Raw genomic sequence first — 20,064 nt, 5'->3', positions numbered from 1 at the left:
TAACTTTAGTACCAAGAAGATATGATCTAAACTTATCTAATGCAAAAACAATAGCCAATAGTTCTTTTTCAGTTGTAGAATAATTGAGTTGTGCATCATTCAATGTCCGTGAGGCATAATATATGACATGCGGCCTTTTGTCCTTCCTTTGCCCTAAAACAGCCCCTAAAGCATAATCAGAGGCGTCACACATCAATTCAAACGGGATACTCCAATCAGGGGGAGCAATGATTGGTGCCGTGGTCAACAACTCCTTGAGTTGATTGAATGAAGCCGTGCACTCCTTGGTGAATTCAAACGCCACTTCTTTTTGTAGGAGACGGCAAAGAGGTTGTGCCACTTTTGAGAAGTCTTTGATAAACCTACGATAGAATCCTGCATGGCCAAGAAAAGAACGAACCTCTCTAACTGAAGTTGGAGAGGGTAAGTGACGTACAAGATCTATTTTAGATTTGTCTACTTCAATGCCGTTTTCAGAGATGATGTGACCTAAAACTATGCCTTGTTTAACCATGAAATGACACTTTTCCCAATTAAGAACAAGGTTAGTTTCAACACAACATTTTAGAATCAAACTCAGATTATGCAAGCAACCATCAAAAGAATCACCAAAGACGCTAAAATCATCCATAAAAACTTCAATGATTTTCTCAACATAATCAGAAAATATGCTCATCATGCATCTTTGAAATGTGGCAGGTGCATTACATAAACCAAAAGGCATGCGACGATATGCAAATGTACCAAAAGGACATGTGAAAGTCGTTTTTTCTTGGTCCTCGGGTGCTATAACAATTTGATTATAACCAGAGTAACCATCAAGAAAACAATAGTATGCATAACCCGCTAACCTTTCAAGCATTTGGTCAATGAATGGCAATGGGAAGTGGTCCTTCCTTGTGGTGGCATTTAGCTTCCTATAGTCGATGCACACCCTCCAACCAGTTTGAATGCGCGTAGGAACAAGCTCATTCTCGGCATTTTCAACCACAGTCACTCCGGACTTCTTTGGAACGCATTGCACGGGCGAAACCCACCTGCTATCAGAAATAGGATAAATCACTCCACAATCAAGTAATTTGATTACCTCTTTCTTCACTACTTCCATCATCGGAGGGTTGAGACGGCGTTGAGCCTCTCGAGATGTTTTGGACCCCTTCTCTAGAAGTATGCGATGCATGCACATAGTAGGGCTAATTCCCTTTATGTCGGCCAAAGTCCATCCAATTGCTATTTTGTACTCTTTAAGCACTTGCACCAATTTATCCTCCTCTTGTGCCGTGAGTGAGGATGAGATGATGACGGGCAAAGTCTCATCCTCGCCCAAAAACACGTACTTCAAGTGACTAGGCAACGGCTTAAGTTCAAGTGTAGGTGGCTGCACAACTGAGGGAAACATCTTATTAGCCGAAACTGAACTTAAAATAGGGTCAAAAGACTTACTTGAATGTGATGGCAAGGACTCGAGGGCAGCCACCATCTCAATCATATCTTCACTAGGGGGCATGGCCAAGGATTCCCCATGCATGCCGTGGGGTTCCTTGGTGGTTATTTCAATGTTTTGCATGTCCCTCCCTTGTGCAATGACCAATTCAAGTGCATCGTCCTTCAAATTGTCTAAATAGTCCTGCGCCAAAGAGTCAATTATATCAATAGCAAAACACGAATGATTCTCACTAGGGTACTTCATAGAATCAGAAAGATTGAAATTAATAACTTCCCCATCAAATTCCATGGTCAAATTGCCATTAAATACGTCAATCTTCGTCCGAGCCGTTTTCATGAATGGCCTTCCAAGGAGGATGGGCAATGAGGGGGTATGTTCGGATTCATCCATTTCAAGCTGATGCGTGAATTTATACGCACACAAATTAAACCCTCTTTTTGTCAATTGTAGTATATGTATAAGTAGGGATCGTTCTGGACCGGGGATTAGGAGGGATTGCAAATCACTTGGAAACTGACTCAAAAACGTAAAAACACAAAATAAAATACTATACTAGACTCAAATATTGCAAAACTAAAATTTAAAACACTAAAACAAACCAAAAGACTCAAACAGTACCCAAAGCACTCGAAACTGCCTTAAAAACACTTTAAGGGCAGTTTTGAGCACCTTGAGTACTTTGGACGAATTTGGGAAACAAATTGAATCAAAACACTTATAAACACAAACTAAATGTATTTCTAACTAATCTAACACTTTAAAAGCAATGGGGGATTGGTTTTGACGAATTTAAAATTAAAACAGAAACTTGGAATTAAAACAGATTCTAAAAACGAAATTGATGAAATAGAAAGATGAGAAACTAGTTAGAGGGTTCCTTATCCACACATGAACATATGCATATAATTTGATTCCCAGTTATGACTTCAACGAACGATGAATGACAATGCTCCAAGTTAATTAGGTCCGCTTAAACTAACTTTCAGATTTCCCTAGATTCATTGGATTGAATGGAATACGCATTACAGCCAAATTATTCCTAATCAAAGTCCCTAACCATGGAATACGCATGATAGAGACATTCAACAAAGATCATAAAGTTCAACGAAAATCATAAACATCGACGAGGCATTCATAACTATGGAATACGCATGTTAATCCAGCCTAGGGTTTACTAAACACAATCGTGACTAGCGATCTTTACTAATCATGAATATAAGTTCATAACGATTAGGTGAAATTCCCTTATATCCTAGCATCAAGTTTAGGCATGCAAATTAAGTGTCGACCCTCAACCCACATACATAAACAAGTTCTTAATCAAAACAGAAAAGTAAACCACATCTAAAGTTCATGAATTCATAACTGGAGTAAATTAAATCATAACCAACATATGTCCATGGCTTCAAATTCGCCTCTAACTAAAAAGAAATTAGTTCCACATGTTTAACATAATTGAACAACAAGTTAAATTAAACATGAAAACAGAAACAACAAAAGAAAGAACAAATTGATGGAATTGAATGGATGGAAAGTTAGCTACGGGGTTCATCTCCACATATGTTATACTTGCATAATTAAATTAACTTTCAAATCTTCCTAACGTTATTGAATTGGATGATTGCATACGACAACCCAAAACATTCCCCACAAGTCCCCTACATGATTGCATAATAGAGATACAAGCAAGAATCATTACGCTCTATGAAAATTATAAGTGTTGACGAGGCATTCGTTACTATGGAATACGCATGAAACTTATGCCAAGAATTCGTTTAACGCGATTGTTTATAAGCAACCTCCACTACTTGTGAATATAAGTTCGTAACTATTAGGTGAAACTCACTTATATTCTAGCGTCATATTCATGCATGAAAATTAAGTGTGCACTCTCAATAAACATACATAAATAAGTTATCAATCAAATGGTTAAACGAATTGAATCCACAACTTATGAAACACAATTAGAAGTAATCAAATCAAAATGCAAGCATAAACATATATTTCGAATTACCCCCTAGCCAAGGGGGTTTTAGTTCCTCATGGTACAAAACAAAGAGAATCAAAGAAACACCTAAACATTCCAACAACTCAAACTTGAATTGTATGAACGTTTAGGCCCTCTTCTCTTCCATTCCTCATTCGTACAAAACAAAGAGTATTGAAATTAAACATTGAAATCAAAGAAACACCTAAACATTCCAACAACTCAAACTTGAATTGTATGAACGTTTAGGCACTCTTCTCTTCCTCTTCGTTGTAGCACAAGGTCTAAGGATAGTTTGATGGTGTGAATGGTTTGGGGAGTGGTGGAGGAATGGAAGAGGAGTGGTGGAAATGGAAGGATGGTGTTTGGATTGTAAGGGAGAGCAAGGCACAAGGGAGTTTGAAGGTCTACATTCTGAAAATGGAAGAGTTTTGTGACTGAAATGTGTATGAATGAGAATGAATGCAATGGATGCTTATTTATAGGTGAAATGGGGGGAACATGACAGCTAGGAGGGAATGTGGCTGCATGTTTGAATGATTAAAGGATGCATGTGGGTTGGAATTGCATGTGCAATGAATATGTGGCTGCATGTGCAAGGGGACAATCTGAAAATGCATGTGAAAGCATGTGTTGGCTGCAATGATGAAATGGATGGGAGTGCAAGTGGCTTAATTAATTAAAGGGAGTGCAAGTGCAATGTTTTAAAGGATGGAAGGCATGTGAATATGATGGAAATCTGATGGGAACTCACGGCAATGATGGTGTTTGTTTGAATGATTGCAGATTGTGTGGGTGAGTGATTAGGTTGGAAATGCATGTGAATGCAAGGTGTGAATGATTATGAGTGCATGTGGGTGAATTAAAGGATGGAATGCATGTGAATTAGGTTGGAAATCTGATGGGAACTCACGGCATTGATGGAAATGAATGATTAAATGTGCATGGCTGAAATATGAATGGAATGCATGGAATTAGGCACGGCACAAAAGGAGTTTTCTGTGGTGAATGGGAATGCATGTGAAAATGCATGTGAAAGCATGTGAATTAAATGGATGTGGGTGGAAATTTGGCTGCAATGATGAAGTGAATGCATGTGTTAATTTATGAAGATGCATGTGCAATGAAGTGGAATGGATTTACACGGCTAAGGAAAGGTTTAAATGTCCTAAAACTAAAGGGAACAAGGTTTCAACACTTTGGTCTTTAATTAGGTCTTCAATTTCGTCCAACACTTTGGCTCCAAGCATAAGCTATCCATCCTTAGCCCAAAAGTGCTCCAAAAGTCTCCAAAATGCATCTTTTTGCTCCTTTAGCCCTTTGGACCTACAAACACACGAAAATAGCTTAAAGTACTAAAATAACTAAAGAAACATAACGTAAATGCACGAGAACAAGCCATTTAAGTCGCATGAATATGCTCCTATCACAAGCACATAGAAATCCGCCGGAAAGACTAAGTGATTGACCTGCACTAACACATCTTCCAAACCTCCATCCCAACCTCCATACACCACCATCAAACCTTGCCGCACCACCCCACCTGCCTAAATCCATCCAAAACCAAGAAAATCATCCACAAAACAACCCTAGACCTTGTGCCGTGACTTAGCAAGGAAGAGGAGAAGGAAGACCAAGCCTTGGGCGTTTGTGCATTCGAGTTGGAGTGTTGGACGTTTCTAGGTGTAATCGATCTTTTATTTTTAATGTTGATAGGAGCATATTTATGCGACTTAATTGGCTTGTTCTCGTGCATTTACGTTGTGTTTCTTTAGTTATTTTAATCCTTTATGCCATTTTCGTGTGTTTCTAGGTTCATATGGCTAAGGAAGCAAAAAGATGCATTTTAGAGCATTTTGGAGCAAAATTGGACTTGGAATGGACAGCTTATGTTTGGAGCAAAATGAATGGACGAAATTGAAGGATTCCTAATCCATTGCAGCCACATGCACCCATAATCATTCACACCTTGCAGCCACATGTATTCACTCTTCATAAATCAGCCACATGCACATTCAATCATTCACACCAAAACCTTGCACATGCAATCCCTTTAATTAATTCAACCTAGCTGTCATTGCACATGCATTCACTCTTTAACCCACATGCATTTCCACCCACATGCACTCCCATTCTTTAATCCATTCAGCCACAAGACATTATCATTGCACCACATTCAGCCATTCCACATGCTATTTCAGCCACATGCACTCATAATCATTCAACCAACTTTGCACATGCATTCATCATCATAACCTAGCTGTCATATTCCCTCTTTTTCACCTATAAATAAGCATCCATTGCAGCCACAAAAGACTCACTCTTCCATATTCAGAAAATCATCTCTCATACACATTCATTCACGCCAGAAATTCATTCCCTCTCTCTAACACTGCCATACTTCACCATTCTACATATTTTCTGCCCAAAAACACTTCTTGCCTTCCCCTACATCCATCCCTACCCTCAACACATCATTCTACATCATCCATAACCCCCAAAACTCACCAAAACCCCTTGTGCTGCAGCAACTAGAGGAGAAGAGGCCTAAACGTTCATACAATTGAAGATTGAGTTGTTGGGATTTTTAGGCGTTCTTCGTTCTTGTTTTCAATGTTTACTTTGTTATTACTCTCTAAGTTTGTTGTAATCATGAGTGGCTAAACCCCTAATTAGTTAGGGGAAAGTTTGAAACCATGGACATATGTTGGTTATGATTTGATTTACTCCAGTTATGAATTCATGAACTTTAGATGTGGTTTACTTTTCTGTTTTGATTAAGAACTTGTTTATGTATGTGGGTTGAGGGTCGACACTTAATTTGCATGCCTAAACTTGATACTAGGATATAAGGGAATTTCACCTAATCGTTATGAACTTATATTCATGAGTAGTAAAAATCGCTAGTCACGATTGTGTTTAGTAAACCCTAGGCTGGATTAACATGCGTATTCCATAGTTATGAATGCCTAGTCGATGTTTATGATTTCCGTTGAACTTAATGATCTTTGTTGAATGTCTCTATCATGCGTATTCCATAGTTAGGGACTTTGATTAGGAATAATTTGGTTGTAATGCGTATTCCATTCAACCCAATGAATCTAGGGAAATCTGAAAGTTAGTTTAAGCGGACCTAATTAACTTGGAGCATTGTCATTCATCGTTTGTTGAAGTCATAACTGGGAATCAAATTATATGCATATGTTCATGTGTGGATAAGGAACCCTCTAACTAGTTTCTCATCATTCTATTTCATCAATTTCGTTTTTACAATCTGTTTTAATTAGAATCTGTGCATTTAGTTTAATTTCGTCCAAAACTCAATCCCCCTTTACTTTATTGTCCAATTTAGTTAGAAAGTGTCTTAGTTTATGTTTCTAAGTGTTTTGATTCAAGTTATTACACAAATTTGTCCAAATTCACCAAAGTGCTCAAAACTGCCCAGAAAGTGTTTTTAAGGCAGTTTTGAGTGTTTTGGGTGATGTTTGAGTCTTTTGGTTTGTCTTAGTGCTTTAAGCGTTTAGTTTCGCATTCTTTGAGTCTAGTTTAGTGTTTTAAACTTTATTTTACGTTTTTGAGTCAATTTCACATTGATTAGCATCCCTAGTTAATCCCCGGTCTAGAACGATCCCTATTTGCTCATATACTACAATTGTCATCCATAGGGTTTAATTTGTGTGTCAAGTTAATTTACACATCAAATGTTTAGTTCTATGTTGCTTTGTTTTGTCATGAACATGAGAGGCTAAACACGTTTTAGCCTAGGGATGCTTTGACACCATGATTACATTTATAATATAAGTTGATTAAATCCAGTTGTGATTTCATAAATTGTGAACGCAATTTACTTAACCGTTTGATGGATAACTTATTCTTGTATGTTTATTAGGGAGGCCTACTTAATTTACATGCTTGAATTTGGTGCTAGAATATAAGGGTGTTTCACATAATCGTCACAAACTTATATTCACAAGTAGTTAAGGTTGTTTTCACAATCATGTTAAGTAAATTCCTAGCATGAGTATCATGATGTCATAGTTACAAGTGCTTTGTCAATACTTATGATTTCTATTGAACGTAATGATCTTTGACCGTATCTCTATTATGATGTCATGTAGGGGACTTTTGAAGAATGCTTTGGGTTGTCGTATGATGTCATCCAATCCACTAACTTAAGGGAAATCTGAGGGTTAATTAGTGATGTCACGGTTAATCTGGGGTGTTGAGGTTCATGGTTTATCGGAAAAGCAACTGGAAATCAATTTATGTTTGAAAGTATCATGTGTGGAGAAGTATCCCTTGGCTATCCCATCATCCATTAGTTTTTCTTAAATTCGTCCAAAATCTGTTTTAAAGTTTTAAGTTACTTGTTTTCTTTTAAATTCGTCCAAAATCAAAACCCCTTTTCTTACTTTGTGCAAATCTGTCCAAAAGAGTCTTTTTGAGTCTTTAGAGTCAAAACTAAGTGTATTTTCATCCAAATTAAGTCCTAGAGTCTAAATTAAGTCTTTTTGGTTGTTTTGAGTCTTAAAAGTTTGTTTTTGGTCATACAAGTTAGTAAGAGTCTTGTGAGTTTATTTAAAGTGTTTTTAAGCATATTTTCACATCTTTGAGTCAATTTTCATTAGATTAGCAATCCCTCCTAATCCCCGGCCTAGAACGATCCCTACTTATATCTATACTACAATTGTGAAAAAGAGGGTTTAATTTGAGTGCTATCTTTTATCACATCAAATTTTTGGCGTTGTTGCCAGGGATTAGCAATTTTGCTAATCCCCCGTTGTTTCTTTTTGTTTTAGCTACTGACCTAGTTTCTTTTCTTGTTTGTAGGTACTAGTTTATGACTCGTAGTTCTCAACCTATAAGTGCAAACATCTTGGATTTTGATGTGTAAATTAACTTGACACACAAATTAAACCCTCTTTTTCACAATTGTAGTAAGTATGTAAGTAGGGATCGTTATGGACCGGGGATTAGGAGGGATTGTTAATCGCTTGGAAACTGGCTCAAAAACGTAAAATAAAGTTTAAAACACTAAACTAGACTCAAAGAATGCGAAACTAAATGCTTTAAACACTAAAACAAACTAAAAGACTCAAACAGTACCCAAAGCACTCGAAACTGCCTTAAAAACACTTTCTGGGCAGTTTTGAGCACCTTGAGTATTTTGGACGAATTTGGGAAATAAATTTAATCAAAACTCTTATAAACACAAACTAAGACACTTTCTAATTAAATTGGACAATAAAGTAAAGGGGGATTAAGGTAGGGATCGTTCTGGACCGGGGATTAGGAGGGATTGTTAATCACTTGGATTTGACTCAAAAACGTAAAAACACAATATAAAACACTATACTAGACTCAAAGAATGCAAAACTAACTTTAAAACACTAAAACAAATCAAAAGACTCAAACATCACCCAAAACACTCAAAACTGCCTTAAAAACACTTTCTGGGCAGTTTTGAACACTTTGGTGAATTTGGACGAATTTGGGAAATAAATTTAATCAAAACTCTTATAAACACAAACTAAGACACTTTCTAATTAAATTGGACAATAAAGTAAAGGGGGATTAAGGTTTTGACGAAACTAAATTAAATGGACAGATTGCAATTAAAACAGAATGTAAATATGAAATTGATGAAATGGAATGAATGGATGCTAGCCAAGGGGTTCATCTCCACATATGTTACACTTGCATAATAAAATGATTTCCAATTGCATTTCAATAAACCATGAATTCTCAATGCTCCAAGTTAATTAGATCCGCTTAAATTAACTTTCAAATCTTCCTAACGGTATTGAATTGGATGATTGCATACGACAACCCAAAACATTCCCCACAAGTCCCCTACATGATTGCATAATAGAGATACAAGCAAGAATCATTACGCTCTATGAAAATTATAAGTGTTGACGAGCCATTCGTTACTATGGAATACACATGAAACTTATGCCAAGAATTCGTTTAACGCGATTGTTTATAAGCAAGCTCCACTACTTGTGAATATAAGTTCGTAACTATTAGGTGAAACGCACTTATATTCTAGCGTCATATTCATGCATGAAAATTAAACGTGCACTCTTGATGCGAAATATATTAAGCACACAAATTAAACCCTCTTCTGACAATTGTAGCAAAGTATGTAAGTAGGGATCGTTCAAAACCGGGGATTAGGAGGGATTGCTAAACTCTTGAAAACTGACCTAAGAACTCCAAAACAAAGTTAAAAACACTAATTTGGACTCAAAGAATGAAAAACCAAAGTTAAAACACTAAAACAAAACAAAAACTCAAAACAGCAACTAGAAGACTCAAAACTGCCTAAAAACCACTTTCTGGGCAGTTTTGAGCACCTACACTAATTTGGACGAAATTGGTTGAAAACTTGACTCAAAACACTTAAAAACATGAACCAAAACAATTTCTAACTAAATTGAGACTTCAAAGTAAAAGGGGATTTGATTTGGACGAAATTAAAGTTGAGAAAACAGATTGCAAAGTAAAACTGATTTTGAAACGTTTTTGGGGTTTTTAATGGATGATGGACTAGTTAGGGGTTCTTTCTCCACACATGACAAGTATGCAAATGACTCGATTTCCAGTTATTCCTTCATAGAATTATGAATGACAATGCCCCAAATTAACCGTGACATCACTTAGTTAATTCTCAAGTTTTCCTTGTGTTATTGAATTGGATGACATCATACGACAACCCAAAGTATTCTTCAAAAGTTCCTTACATGACATCATAATAAAGATACAATCAAAGATCATTACGTTCAATGAAAACTATAAGCATTGACAAAGCACTTGTGACTATGACATCATGACACTTATGCTAGGAATTGAACTTAACGCGATTGTGACTAGCAACCTTCACTACTTGTGAATATAAGTGTGTGACAATTATGTGAAACAAACTTATATTCTAGCATCATATTCATGCAAGCCAATTAAGTGTCGACCCCTAATTAACAAACACAAATACGTTATTACTCGCACAGTTAAGCCAATTGCATTCACGATTCAAGAACTCATAACTGGAATTTATCAAATCAACTTGCACACATAGTTATGGCTTCGAAATCACCCCTAACCAATAGGGGTTTAGCCACTCATGTTCATAGCAAAATGAAAGGAAAATAAATTAAACATTGAAATCATAAAACGAATTACACCTAGAATGCACCAACGACGAAGCTTGAGCATCCAAGAGTCTTTCCTTCTTTCTCCTTGCTATGGCACAAAGGTGGATGGGATGGTTGGGATGTGTTTTAGGATCAGGGATTATGGAATTGGATGGAGGATAGGCACGGCAAGGTGTAGTGTTTGGCTGGAATTGTGTTTTTAGGATTTTAGGATGTGTAGAGTGGTGTGGCTAGATGAATGGACGAAAATTGGGTGAATGAGTGATCCCCCCAAGTGCCTTGCTGCAAAGCCTTATTTATAGGGCTAGGAAAGGTTTTGGACTTAGTTGAAACCAAAAGGTTTTTTGTACCAGAAATTTTATACATGAAACACTTAAAGGATATATGTGTGTAGCTTGGACAAGGTAGGAGACAAGATAGGACGGCTAGGAGACAAGGTAGGACGGCTAGTGACAAGGTAGGACGGCTAGGAGACAAGCTAGGACAGCTAGGAGACAAGGTAGGACGGCTAGTGACAAGCTAGGACGGCTAGTAGACAAGGTAGGACGGCTAGGAGACAAGCTAGAAATTAGGCACCATGTGTGAATAGATAAAGCCTTCTAGAAATAAGGTTTTTTTTAGGCCCCCTTGCAGCTCCCTAACTGAATTCAAGCCTTCAAATTCGTCCATCCTCATGCCTCCATGCTTGCACTATCCAATCTTGGCCCAAAAATGCTCTAGAATGCTCCAAATTGCTTCTTTTTGCATACTTTGACACTAAAACCTGAAATTGCACGAAAATGACTTTAAACACTTAAACTAACTAAGGAAAAACAACATAAATGCATGAGAACAAGCCAATTAAGTCGCATAAAAATGCTCCTATCAAATTCCCCCACACTTAGCTTTTGCTAGTCCTCGAGCAAAACAAAGAAATAAAACAAGACAAAACAAGCAAACATAATCTAAACCTTCCAACGTTTGCCTCAGGGATTTCCAATGCACATGACATGTTAAAGATTATCATTCCCACAGATTTGAGTCAATTTAACACTTAAGCACATGCTTAATCATAGTCACTACTTACTAGTTCACAATTAACCAATTAAAACAATGTTTTGAATGTAGTAACATGCCTTAGAGAATTCCTTCTATCCTTAATAGATTTGCACTCTATTTTCACTCAGATTTTCTAACTACACACCCTATACTAGTTATATGTGAGAGAATTGATGTAGATATAAAAACGAATGCTCACATATATGTTATCACAAAGAACGCAATTTCCGGAGTTAATAGGCATGTTTAGATATGATCTCATGAATGGAATGCTACTACTTAGATGCGAGAACCAGTGACACCATATGCTCATACCAAATTCAAACTCAACAAATTGAAACACATAACACTCAAGATAGAAGTTTAAGGGTTGCAACGGGGCTTGGGGTATTGGTTAACAAAGAAAGGATAGGGAAAAATAACAAACGTTACTTCAAGCATTAGTAAGCAAAGTAATGAAATTAAGACTTAGAATTCACTTAGTTTGCAGAAATTAACTTAAAAACACAAGGGGAAGACTTTAAACAACTTCTTGGGGCTGAATTCAACTTTTTGGACCCTTTCTTCAACAAACAACACCTTGGAACTCTTTTTCTCATGTTGTTCAACTCTTTTCATACTCTTTTTTTTTTTTTTTTTTTTTTTTTTTTTTTTTCTTTTCTTTTCTTTCTACTTCCCCCACACTTGGTTTCTGCCATAAAGGAATTCCATTTGAATCATGCTTACTATACTTTAAGAACGAGGGTATGGATAGTCCTAATCTAGGCTAGGTGAGGGTAATGTGGGTTAACAAAGAAAAGGCTAAACAAGGCTCAATGGGGTTAACACCTAAACATATAATGGAGTAGGGCACACGGCTTTTTGGCTAAAGTGGTGGTCACTACACAACTTCATCTTGAAAATGTGTTATGCTAATCAATACCATGCTTTGAATGAAATGGGCATGACTTCTAGTGTTTGGAACTAAATGATGAAACGCCTTCTAAGTAGCAACCAAGCAAAGAATAATGAGATCATGCAACGATTTTAGAAAACAAAGAATGCACAGATTTTAACTCTCCAAATAAACGTTTAGGTTCAAGTCTCACAAGGTTGTAGCGTTAATTTGAGTTCCTTCCTTCAAGCATGTTACAAAAACTGATTTTTTTCTTTTATGATTGCATGTGAATTCATAAGTTATAACCACAACCAAGCATAAACATAGAGTAAATTGATGCGAGATTTATACGCACACAAATTAAACCCTCTTTTTATCAATTGTAGTAAGTATGTAAGTAGGGATCGTTCTGGACCGGGGATTAGGAGGGATTGTTAATCACTTGGATTTGACTCACAAACATAAAAAACAAAGTTAAAAACGTTCACAAAGACTCAAAGGACTCAAAACAAGTTCAAAAGACTCAAAACTGCCTAAAAACACTAACTAGGCAGTTTCTGACCTTAAACCCAATGTTGGACGAATTTAAGATTATGGCTTGATTCAAACGTAAAATAACAATATAAAACACTATACTAGACTCAAAGAATGCAAAACTAAACTTTAAAACACTAAAACAAACCAAAAGACTCAAAACAACATAAACACACTCAAATCTGCCTAAAAACCACTTTCTGGGCAGATTTGAGCACAAACACAAATTTGGACGAATTTGTGTAACAAAATGACTCAAAACTCTTATAAACACAAACTAAGACACTTTATCTATTCTAAAACTAGGGAGCAATTGACTGTTCATTGGGCTACAGTCAATTGTTTACCCCTCGATTTCACGCTATTTACAACAAAAACCATCAGATCTGGGCTGGGTTGGAAAGGTAATTCCCAAAAGTTAGGGGGTAATTTTGTCCGTAGGATTGAGCCGAATTTCACTTTATTTACAAAATTGCCACCGCCTTTCCTTTCCCTCTTTCTCTCTCCCTGCTCTCTCGATAACCATCCATCAAATCCCCCGTTCTTCCCTTTTCTCACTCTGTAACCCTAGCACCGTTTCTCTCTCATTTCTCTCAAATTCGAGACTTCTCTCTCCATTCTCTCAACCTAGCCCCAGCGCTGCTCACTCCATTCCTCTTCATAATCTCAGTTAAATCCATCGTCATGGGACCTTCTTCCTCAGACCTTCATGTGTACGTTACCTTTTCATCTAAATTAGGATCAGGGTTCTGAAATTAATTTCCCCCCAATTTTCCCTCTCTCTTTGCAATGGAAGAACATCCATCGTCTTCCTCATCTTCTTCTTCTGCTGCTGCTTCGACCAATAGGAATACTTCAGGCGATGCTGCTGTTGCTGCCACTGCCGCTATGACGTTTGAGAGCTTCGCAGGTTCGGGAGGAGGACGATGACAATCAGTGCTACCAACACACCCATTTCTGGCATCCGGAGCTGGAGCAAAACCACGAAATCGGCACTTCGTACGGTGGTAATATGCCGATGAGGTGTCAACATGATTACAGATGACACTTGGCGTGGTCCTGCATCATCGTCCTCCTCACCTTCTGGTTCTTCGGTTTGTATCCAATTGTCAGATTATATTTTGGAATTTTGATGGCAATTCATTATTTGATTATCCATAATTTGATGGTAGTTGGATGTTCTGCAACATAACCCATTTTTTTGCTCTCTATAAAAGTTGTTTTCGTTCTAATTTTACCATTTTCTATTTTTTACTTATAGGCCTGCTGCTTTTGCGGTGAGGAATTCGAAGGATATGTGCTTCTGAGCAATTCCTAGGCACTAATCACTCACCATATCCTTTTCCACTTACTGGGATTTTCTTAGTTTGAACTATTTTCTTCAGTTTAATTCAAAACTTAATAGTTATTTAAAGTGTTTTATCCAGTTTTTACAATTACTCTCATAAATTATACCTGATTTGTGGTTCGGTAGGATTGAGGTGATGGGGACGATTCGTGAGGTTGCAGCCATAAGATATAGGGCCTACGCGCGGGGTTTAGGGGTTTCACGGGGGGAGAGTTCCAGAGGGAGGGGGTGCACACGTGAATTGCAGAGGGAGAGGGAGAGGGAGAAAGAGGGGGAGTAGGGTTGCTGATTTGCTATATTCAAGTTCTTTATTTATTTATTTATTTTTTGTTTTTTGTGACAGGTTGAGAATGTGAAAGCTTTGCTGGAGGTGGAGGTGAGAAGTTTAATTTAATTCATGATTTATTGTTGTTGTTGTTTTTTTTTTTTAACTTTATTTTTGTGGGATTGTGCTGTTCTGGGGAAACAATATTAAATTGAAGTAAAGTTTAGATATTTCTGTAATTGGGATTTAGAGTAAGAGATGAAGAACTGAAAGTGATTGCAAAATTAAAAGCTTAGAACTTTTTTGATTCTCTCATAAGAAAGGATCTCCTCTTTGGCTTTCTGGGCCAAGTCATCGAAGCTCTCTCTGTAAGTAATTTCTCACCATTTTCATCATATTTACCCCCGTCGTAGTAAAATCGGATTTCTTTGGTTAAATTGATTGCGCCAATCAGTTCATTTGCTTTCAATTTCTTAGTTCTCTGCTTGGTTGCTGGGAAAGTGTAGGAAAAATGATTTAAATTTACTTCCTTTTATGTTTTCGACTTCAATCTTCGTAGTAATTGTACCTAAATGAGCTGACTATTGTTACAGTTTTTGTGGAATTCCATCTTCTTTCTGTTATCTGATTGATCTAATTGATTTAAAATGTATATAAAAAGTGACTTGATTTTGTTTTTTGCTCTGTTGACTTCTGATTCTGAACTGTTTAATTGGATTCATTATCAAAAAAGCTGATTTTTTAAAATATTTATTTATTATTATTTTTTTTTAAAGAAAAATGATTCTTGAATGCACAATGTTGATAGGTTTTTATTGCCCATCTCAAAGACTGATAAATTCACTTTTGGGGGAACATACATGCCTAGCATTTTTTTCCTGTGCTGATTTGAGCTGCAAATGTACGAGGGTTGGTCTGAATTGAAGATCATAGATTTTGCGTATGCAAATGTATACTAATTTAGGATCTTGAGCATTGTGGTGGTATGATCTCATGATAAAATGTCCAAGAATATATGATTTTTTTTTTCTTTTGATTCAGTATCATGGCTCAGTTGCAAAGCACTAAACATTGTAGTTAAATACTTGCATGCTAATGGTTTGGTGTAATGGTAACTCATTTAGAGAGAGAAAGTGGCAGCAGTAGTGGGGAAGGAAGAAGGACTATTCATGTTTCTGTTATCATTTTTGCCATTCGAAGCTCTGGGGTTTGGCTTTGGCTCTGTTAGCTGTTGAGGTAATTATTAATTGTAATTTTTTTTTTCAGTATTCGGTGAGTTTGATCATATGGGTTTGACCATTATAAACAGGTTCACTTTTTAGGGTGGGTAATTTTGTGGTTTGAAAATTATGTGTTAGAAGTGTGTAAGTTTGGGCTTAGAAATGGGTTTTCTGTTAAAATTTCATTTTTGTGATTTTGGGGGTTTTGTTTCAAGCAATCTCATCCTTTTAATCGGACTTATTCCAAATTTTATTGGTGGGTGTTGGGTGCTTTTGAATTTGGTGAAATTTGTGATTTTTCAGTGCTTCAATGGTGTTTTGGAATGATTGGTATTTTGGTGACAAATGCAACTAATTATGTGGATCTTAATTTGATGATTCATTTCTTTCACTCAGTGTGTCAGGAAATGAGTTCAACCATGGATTTATATACATTGAAGTCCACATCAAATTTGTCTGCTCTCTGACCTGATTGAGTGAGGGAGGAGGGATACAGCGCAGAGAGAATATGACGGAAATTGAGGAGGAAGCCCAAGCTTTCAGAGAGTTAGTGAGATCTGAAGCCCATGCCTGGATGAACTGATTTAATTTGAGCACACAGAGCTCAAATCTGGTGTTCAAAAATAAGGCGGAGGCCACAAAGTTCTCAAATCCAAGATGAAAAGGTATAATCCAAGCCTCTGCAACTATTTGTCTCCTTGATATATATATATGCCATTAATTGTTAAAACAATATCTTCGTATGATTTTTTTTTTAAAGTTTATATTTTTGGTCTGCGTCTATTCCCTCTCCTCCACCACACCTCCCCCCCCCTCTTCCCCCCCAGAGGCGCGCATCCCATCTTTGTCGTTGTCCATATTCTTCTCTGTGAATCAATGTCAATGTTTAATTTTCATGGGAGGTGCAAAAAAAATTTGGACTTTTTGTGATCCCACAACCCCACCCCCACATATAATTGGCTTTAAAGGGTTCTGGGTTCTGTAGATTTTGTTCATTATTTCAAAGTATTATTATTTTTTTTAGAAATTTGAAAGATTGTTTCAAACATTGATATATAAAAGCCGTGCAGTTTGGCATATCAAATCAACCTGCTGCTTTCTTGGGACTCTAATTCTTAGGTGAGTTCTTCTGTTTCTCATTTTATTGATGCTTTTTGGTTTTCCTTTCATCTAGGTTCTGTAATTTTCATATAGTTTTTTGTTCTTTTGATGCATTTGCTGCTATGATCTTCTAACTGCTGAAGTTTCTTCAGTCTGGTATGTCATTTTAACGGTTGGAATTCCACAATTTGATTAGTTTTGATAATTTCAGAAAGAAGAAGAAGGCCGTGTGTCCAAGTTTTAAAAGGCACACTTTGTAATGCTTCAAAATTTCATGCTTTTTTCAGGAATTCAGACAGGCAGGATGCGGATACTTCTGACTTTATTGAGGTTAGTGAATTATGTTGTTTCTCCACGGGGTGCAGTTTTATTGTTACACTTTGTAAAGCTTCAAAATTTTATGTTTTTTTCAGGAATTTAGTAGTCCCCATCATCATCAGTTTGTCTGCTATTGCAGTTAGAGAAGCATTCCACAGAAGAAGGCGGGGTTACACCTTCAGTTTATTCGTGCAAAGAACCAGTATGTCCAAAAATATATGTTACTCGATTCTTAAAAACTTTATGGCATGACAAAATAAATTTACAAATTGCTAATTTTTCTGTTTTGTATAAAATCTTTGTTCACTCTACCTGAATAGGTACACATGTTAAGTTTTCTTTCATCTTATCTTTGGCACAGAAAGCACCATCAAAATTTAAACTTTTTTTTTTTTTTTCATTCGGCTATTGAGGAAGGGATTGTTGTTGGTGGATGAAACCTTTAGGTAATTATCTGTTGCTTATTGAACTCCCCCAATCATGAGTTTTGACTCGGAAGAAGATTTTGATGATGACAGATACTGAATTAAATTTTGGCTCAAATTGTATTGAAAATTGCAGTTCGGAGCAATTTTTATGAGGAAGAAGGATGAGTCCCAAACATATGTATGAATTTAGTCAATTTCTACATGCTCCATTCAGTAGATGAATTGTAAACATATGAATTTCAAGCACCTGAATTGAATAGATGCTTTTAATTCTTCTCTCATCTAAACCTTAGATTTTTCTGCAATTTTATTTCTATGTTGTTTATATCATTGTTGTTTGAATATATGGTTAAACTTATTTCATTAATTCTTGATGCCGTGTGTTGATAATCCTGGAAAGGTAGGGGTGCGATGGTCGTTTTAGTCTGTAGGGTTTCGAACGGATTGGGTGGGTTAGGGAGACTTTCATTTCCTTTCTTTCTATGAGCTGCAGAGGGACTCGGTGAAAGCATGCCGTCAGGAGAGAGAGCAGGAGGGATAGAGATAGGGATTTGGTGAGAGGAAGGCATGCGGCTTGCAGAGAGGAGGAGGGGAGAGAGAGGGGGAGGAAGGAAGAGTGAGAGCGATAGGGATTTGGTAAGGGGAAGAAATACGACTTGCAGGTAGACAGAGTCATAGGGGTGTACGATTCAAGAGAGAGAGAGAGAGGAGATTGAGTCGTTGCATCACTCTCACTACCTGCACTCTTGAGCCATGAAGGCCTGAGATTGAGGACAAAGGCCATGGTTGCACAGAATGACTGAGATTTGAAGCCCATGACAGCCTCAGCTGATTGAGGTGAGGAGTCGTTTTCAAATCTTTTGTGCTTTAGGATTAGGTTTACAAACTCTATTCATATCATGCAGCTTCAAATTTGAAATTGTGATTTTGGTCAGCAAGAATCTAGGGTTTGTGATGTTTGTGAGGTTTACACATTTTAAATCTCCTTTTGTCTTCCAATTCTCTCTACTTTATATGTGATGTAACTCTTATTCTGTATATTTTACTGACCAATCGAATGTGCAAAGATAGCGATTGAAGCCTTTTGTTGCTGGGAGATCGTTTAGAGGTAAAAACCCAGCTTCCTTTTTTATTTTTTATTTTATTTTTCTTCTTTGTTTAAATCTATTAGTTCTACTTAAGGAATGAATTATGATCAGAATTTGTTTCAAGGAATGCGAGAGTGAAATTCGAGAGAGAATGTGATGAATCATATTAATGTAGAGAACCAGTGCGCCGACCAAAGACGTTAAGGCTGCTCTCATTGATAGCAATTGGGGCTTGATATAGGTTACTTTTCGATATTTAGGGTTTAGGGTTGAGCCTCAAACATGGCGGATGCGTACTGGATGACAAAGACAGAGAGAGAGTGAGAGTGAGAGATTTGGTGCGGATCTTTGATTCCGGAGTGGGAGTTTGATAAAGAATGTGACTTTAAGATGACAGTTTTTGAAATTGTGTTGTGGGCATGTGTGAAGCTGAATGATGCAACCTTTGATCTCTCCCATCTGAATAAAGCTTAATTTTTATATTAAAATGTAATAATATTCAAATGTATACTAAGTTTCTCGGTAGCCAAAACAGACCCTTTACATGATTTTGTGTAGAATTCGTTTAAAGATTTAAAATTTCTCCACTCTGTTAATGGGTTTGATTTTTCCCCATCTGTTTTGCAGTTTGAGTCTACTGAGTTCTGTGGATTCACTCAACTGCAATCATCTCTTCTGCAAGTAATCTCTACCTTCATTGTTATTCACATATGAATGTTAGGTTTTATTTGGATGTATTAATTGTCATTGGCAGTACTATAAAAAACAATCTTTCTGCATTATTCTAGGTTTAATATCTAGCTTTTTAGTTACATTGAGTTAGGCCAACTAAAATGGATGGACAGAAAAAATGGTCCTAATTGTTCACTCTCTAATGATGTTGGCAAGTAACGTTGATTGTTAAAAACGCTGGTGGTGCTTCTGTTTTCCACAATGTAAGCCCAAGATTATGCGATGGTGCTCAATGTAAGCCTGAAATAATGTTGTCAAGTGCTATACTGAAGCTATCAGATTGAACATGATGTGTGCAACTTAGATTGCAACCATGCAATTGCTTACTTGGAGGTAATAGTCATTCTATTGCATGCATATCTTTAGAATCTTTGTTTTTTATAACTATTGGTGAAAGCACTGCAGACCAAATCATGTTATATATGCTTATTGTAAACAGTTATGTTTGTAAATTTGAAGCCCAAATTAACATAATTTTCTCCCCTGTTTGACCACGCATTTATGAATGTTGGATTAAAATGTGTTTA

General features: G+C 36.7%; 1 long non-coding RNA gene across 3 annotated transcripts; it reads left to right on the top strand.

The window, feature by feature from the left end:
• Nucleotides 1–16,304: 16,304 nt before the first annotated feature.
• Nucleotides 16,305–19,608, top strand: LOC137726370 (uncharacterized). Of its 3 annotated transcripts, none has more exons than XR_011067621.1 (4): nt 16,305–16,535; nt 16,941–16,989; nt 17,259–17,301; nt 17,429–19,608. It is a non-coding gene; the product is annotated as an uncharacterized lncRNA (long non-coding RNA). The 3 variants fall into 3 exon arrangements; XR_011067620.1 differs by having other exon boundaries at nt 17,385–19,608; XR_011067622.1 differs by lacking the exons at nt 16,305–16,535; nt 16,941–16,989 and adding an exon at nt 17,020–17,127 and having other exon boundaries at nt 17,385–19,608.
• The last annotated feature ends 456 nt before the right edge of the window (nt 19,609–20,064 follow it).

This window comes from Pyrus communis, chromosome 2 (assembly GCF_963583255.1).
Source record: "Pyrus communis chromosome 2, drPyrComm1.1, whole genome shotgun sequence".
Lineage (NCBI taxonomy): Eukaryota > Viridiplantae > Streptophyta > Magnoliopsida > Rosales > Rosaceae > Pyrus > Pyrus communis.
The sequence above is the reverse complement of the archived record's forward strand: the minus strand, read 5'-3'. Positions and strand labels throughout refer to the sequence as shown.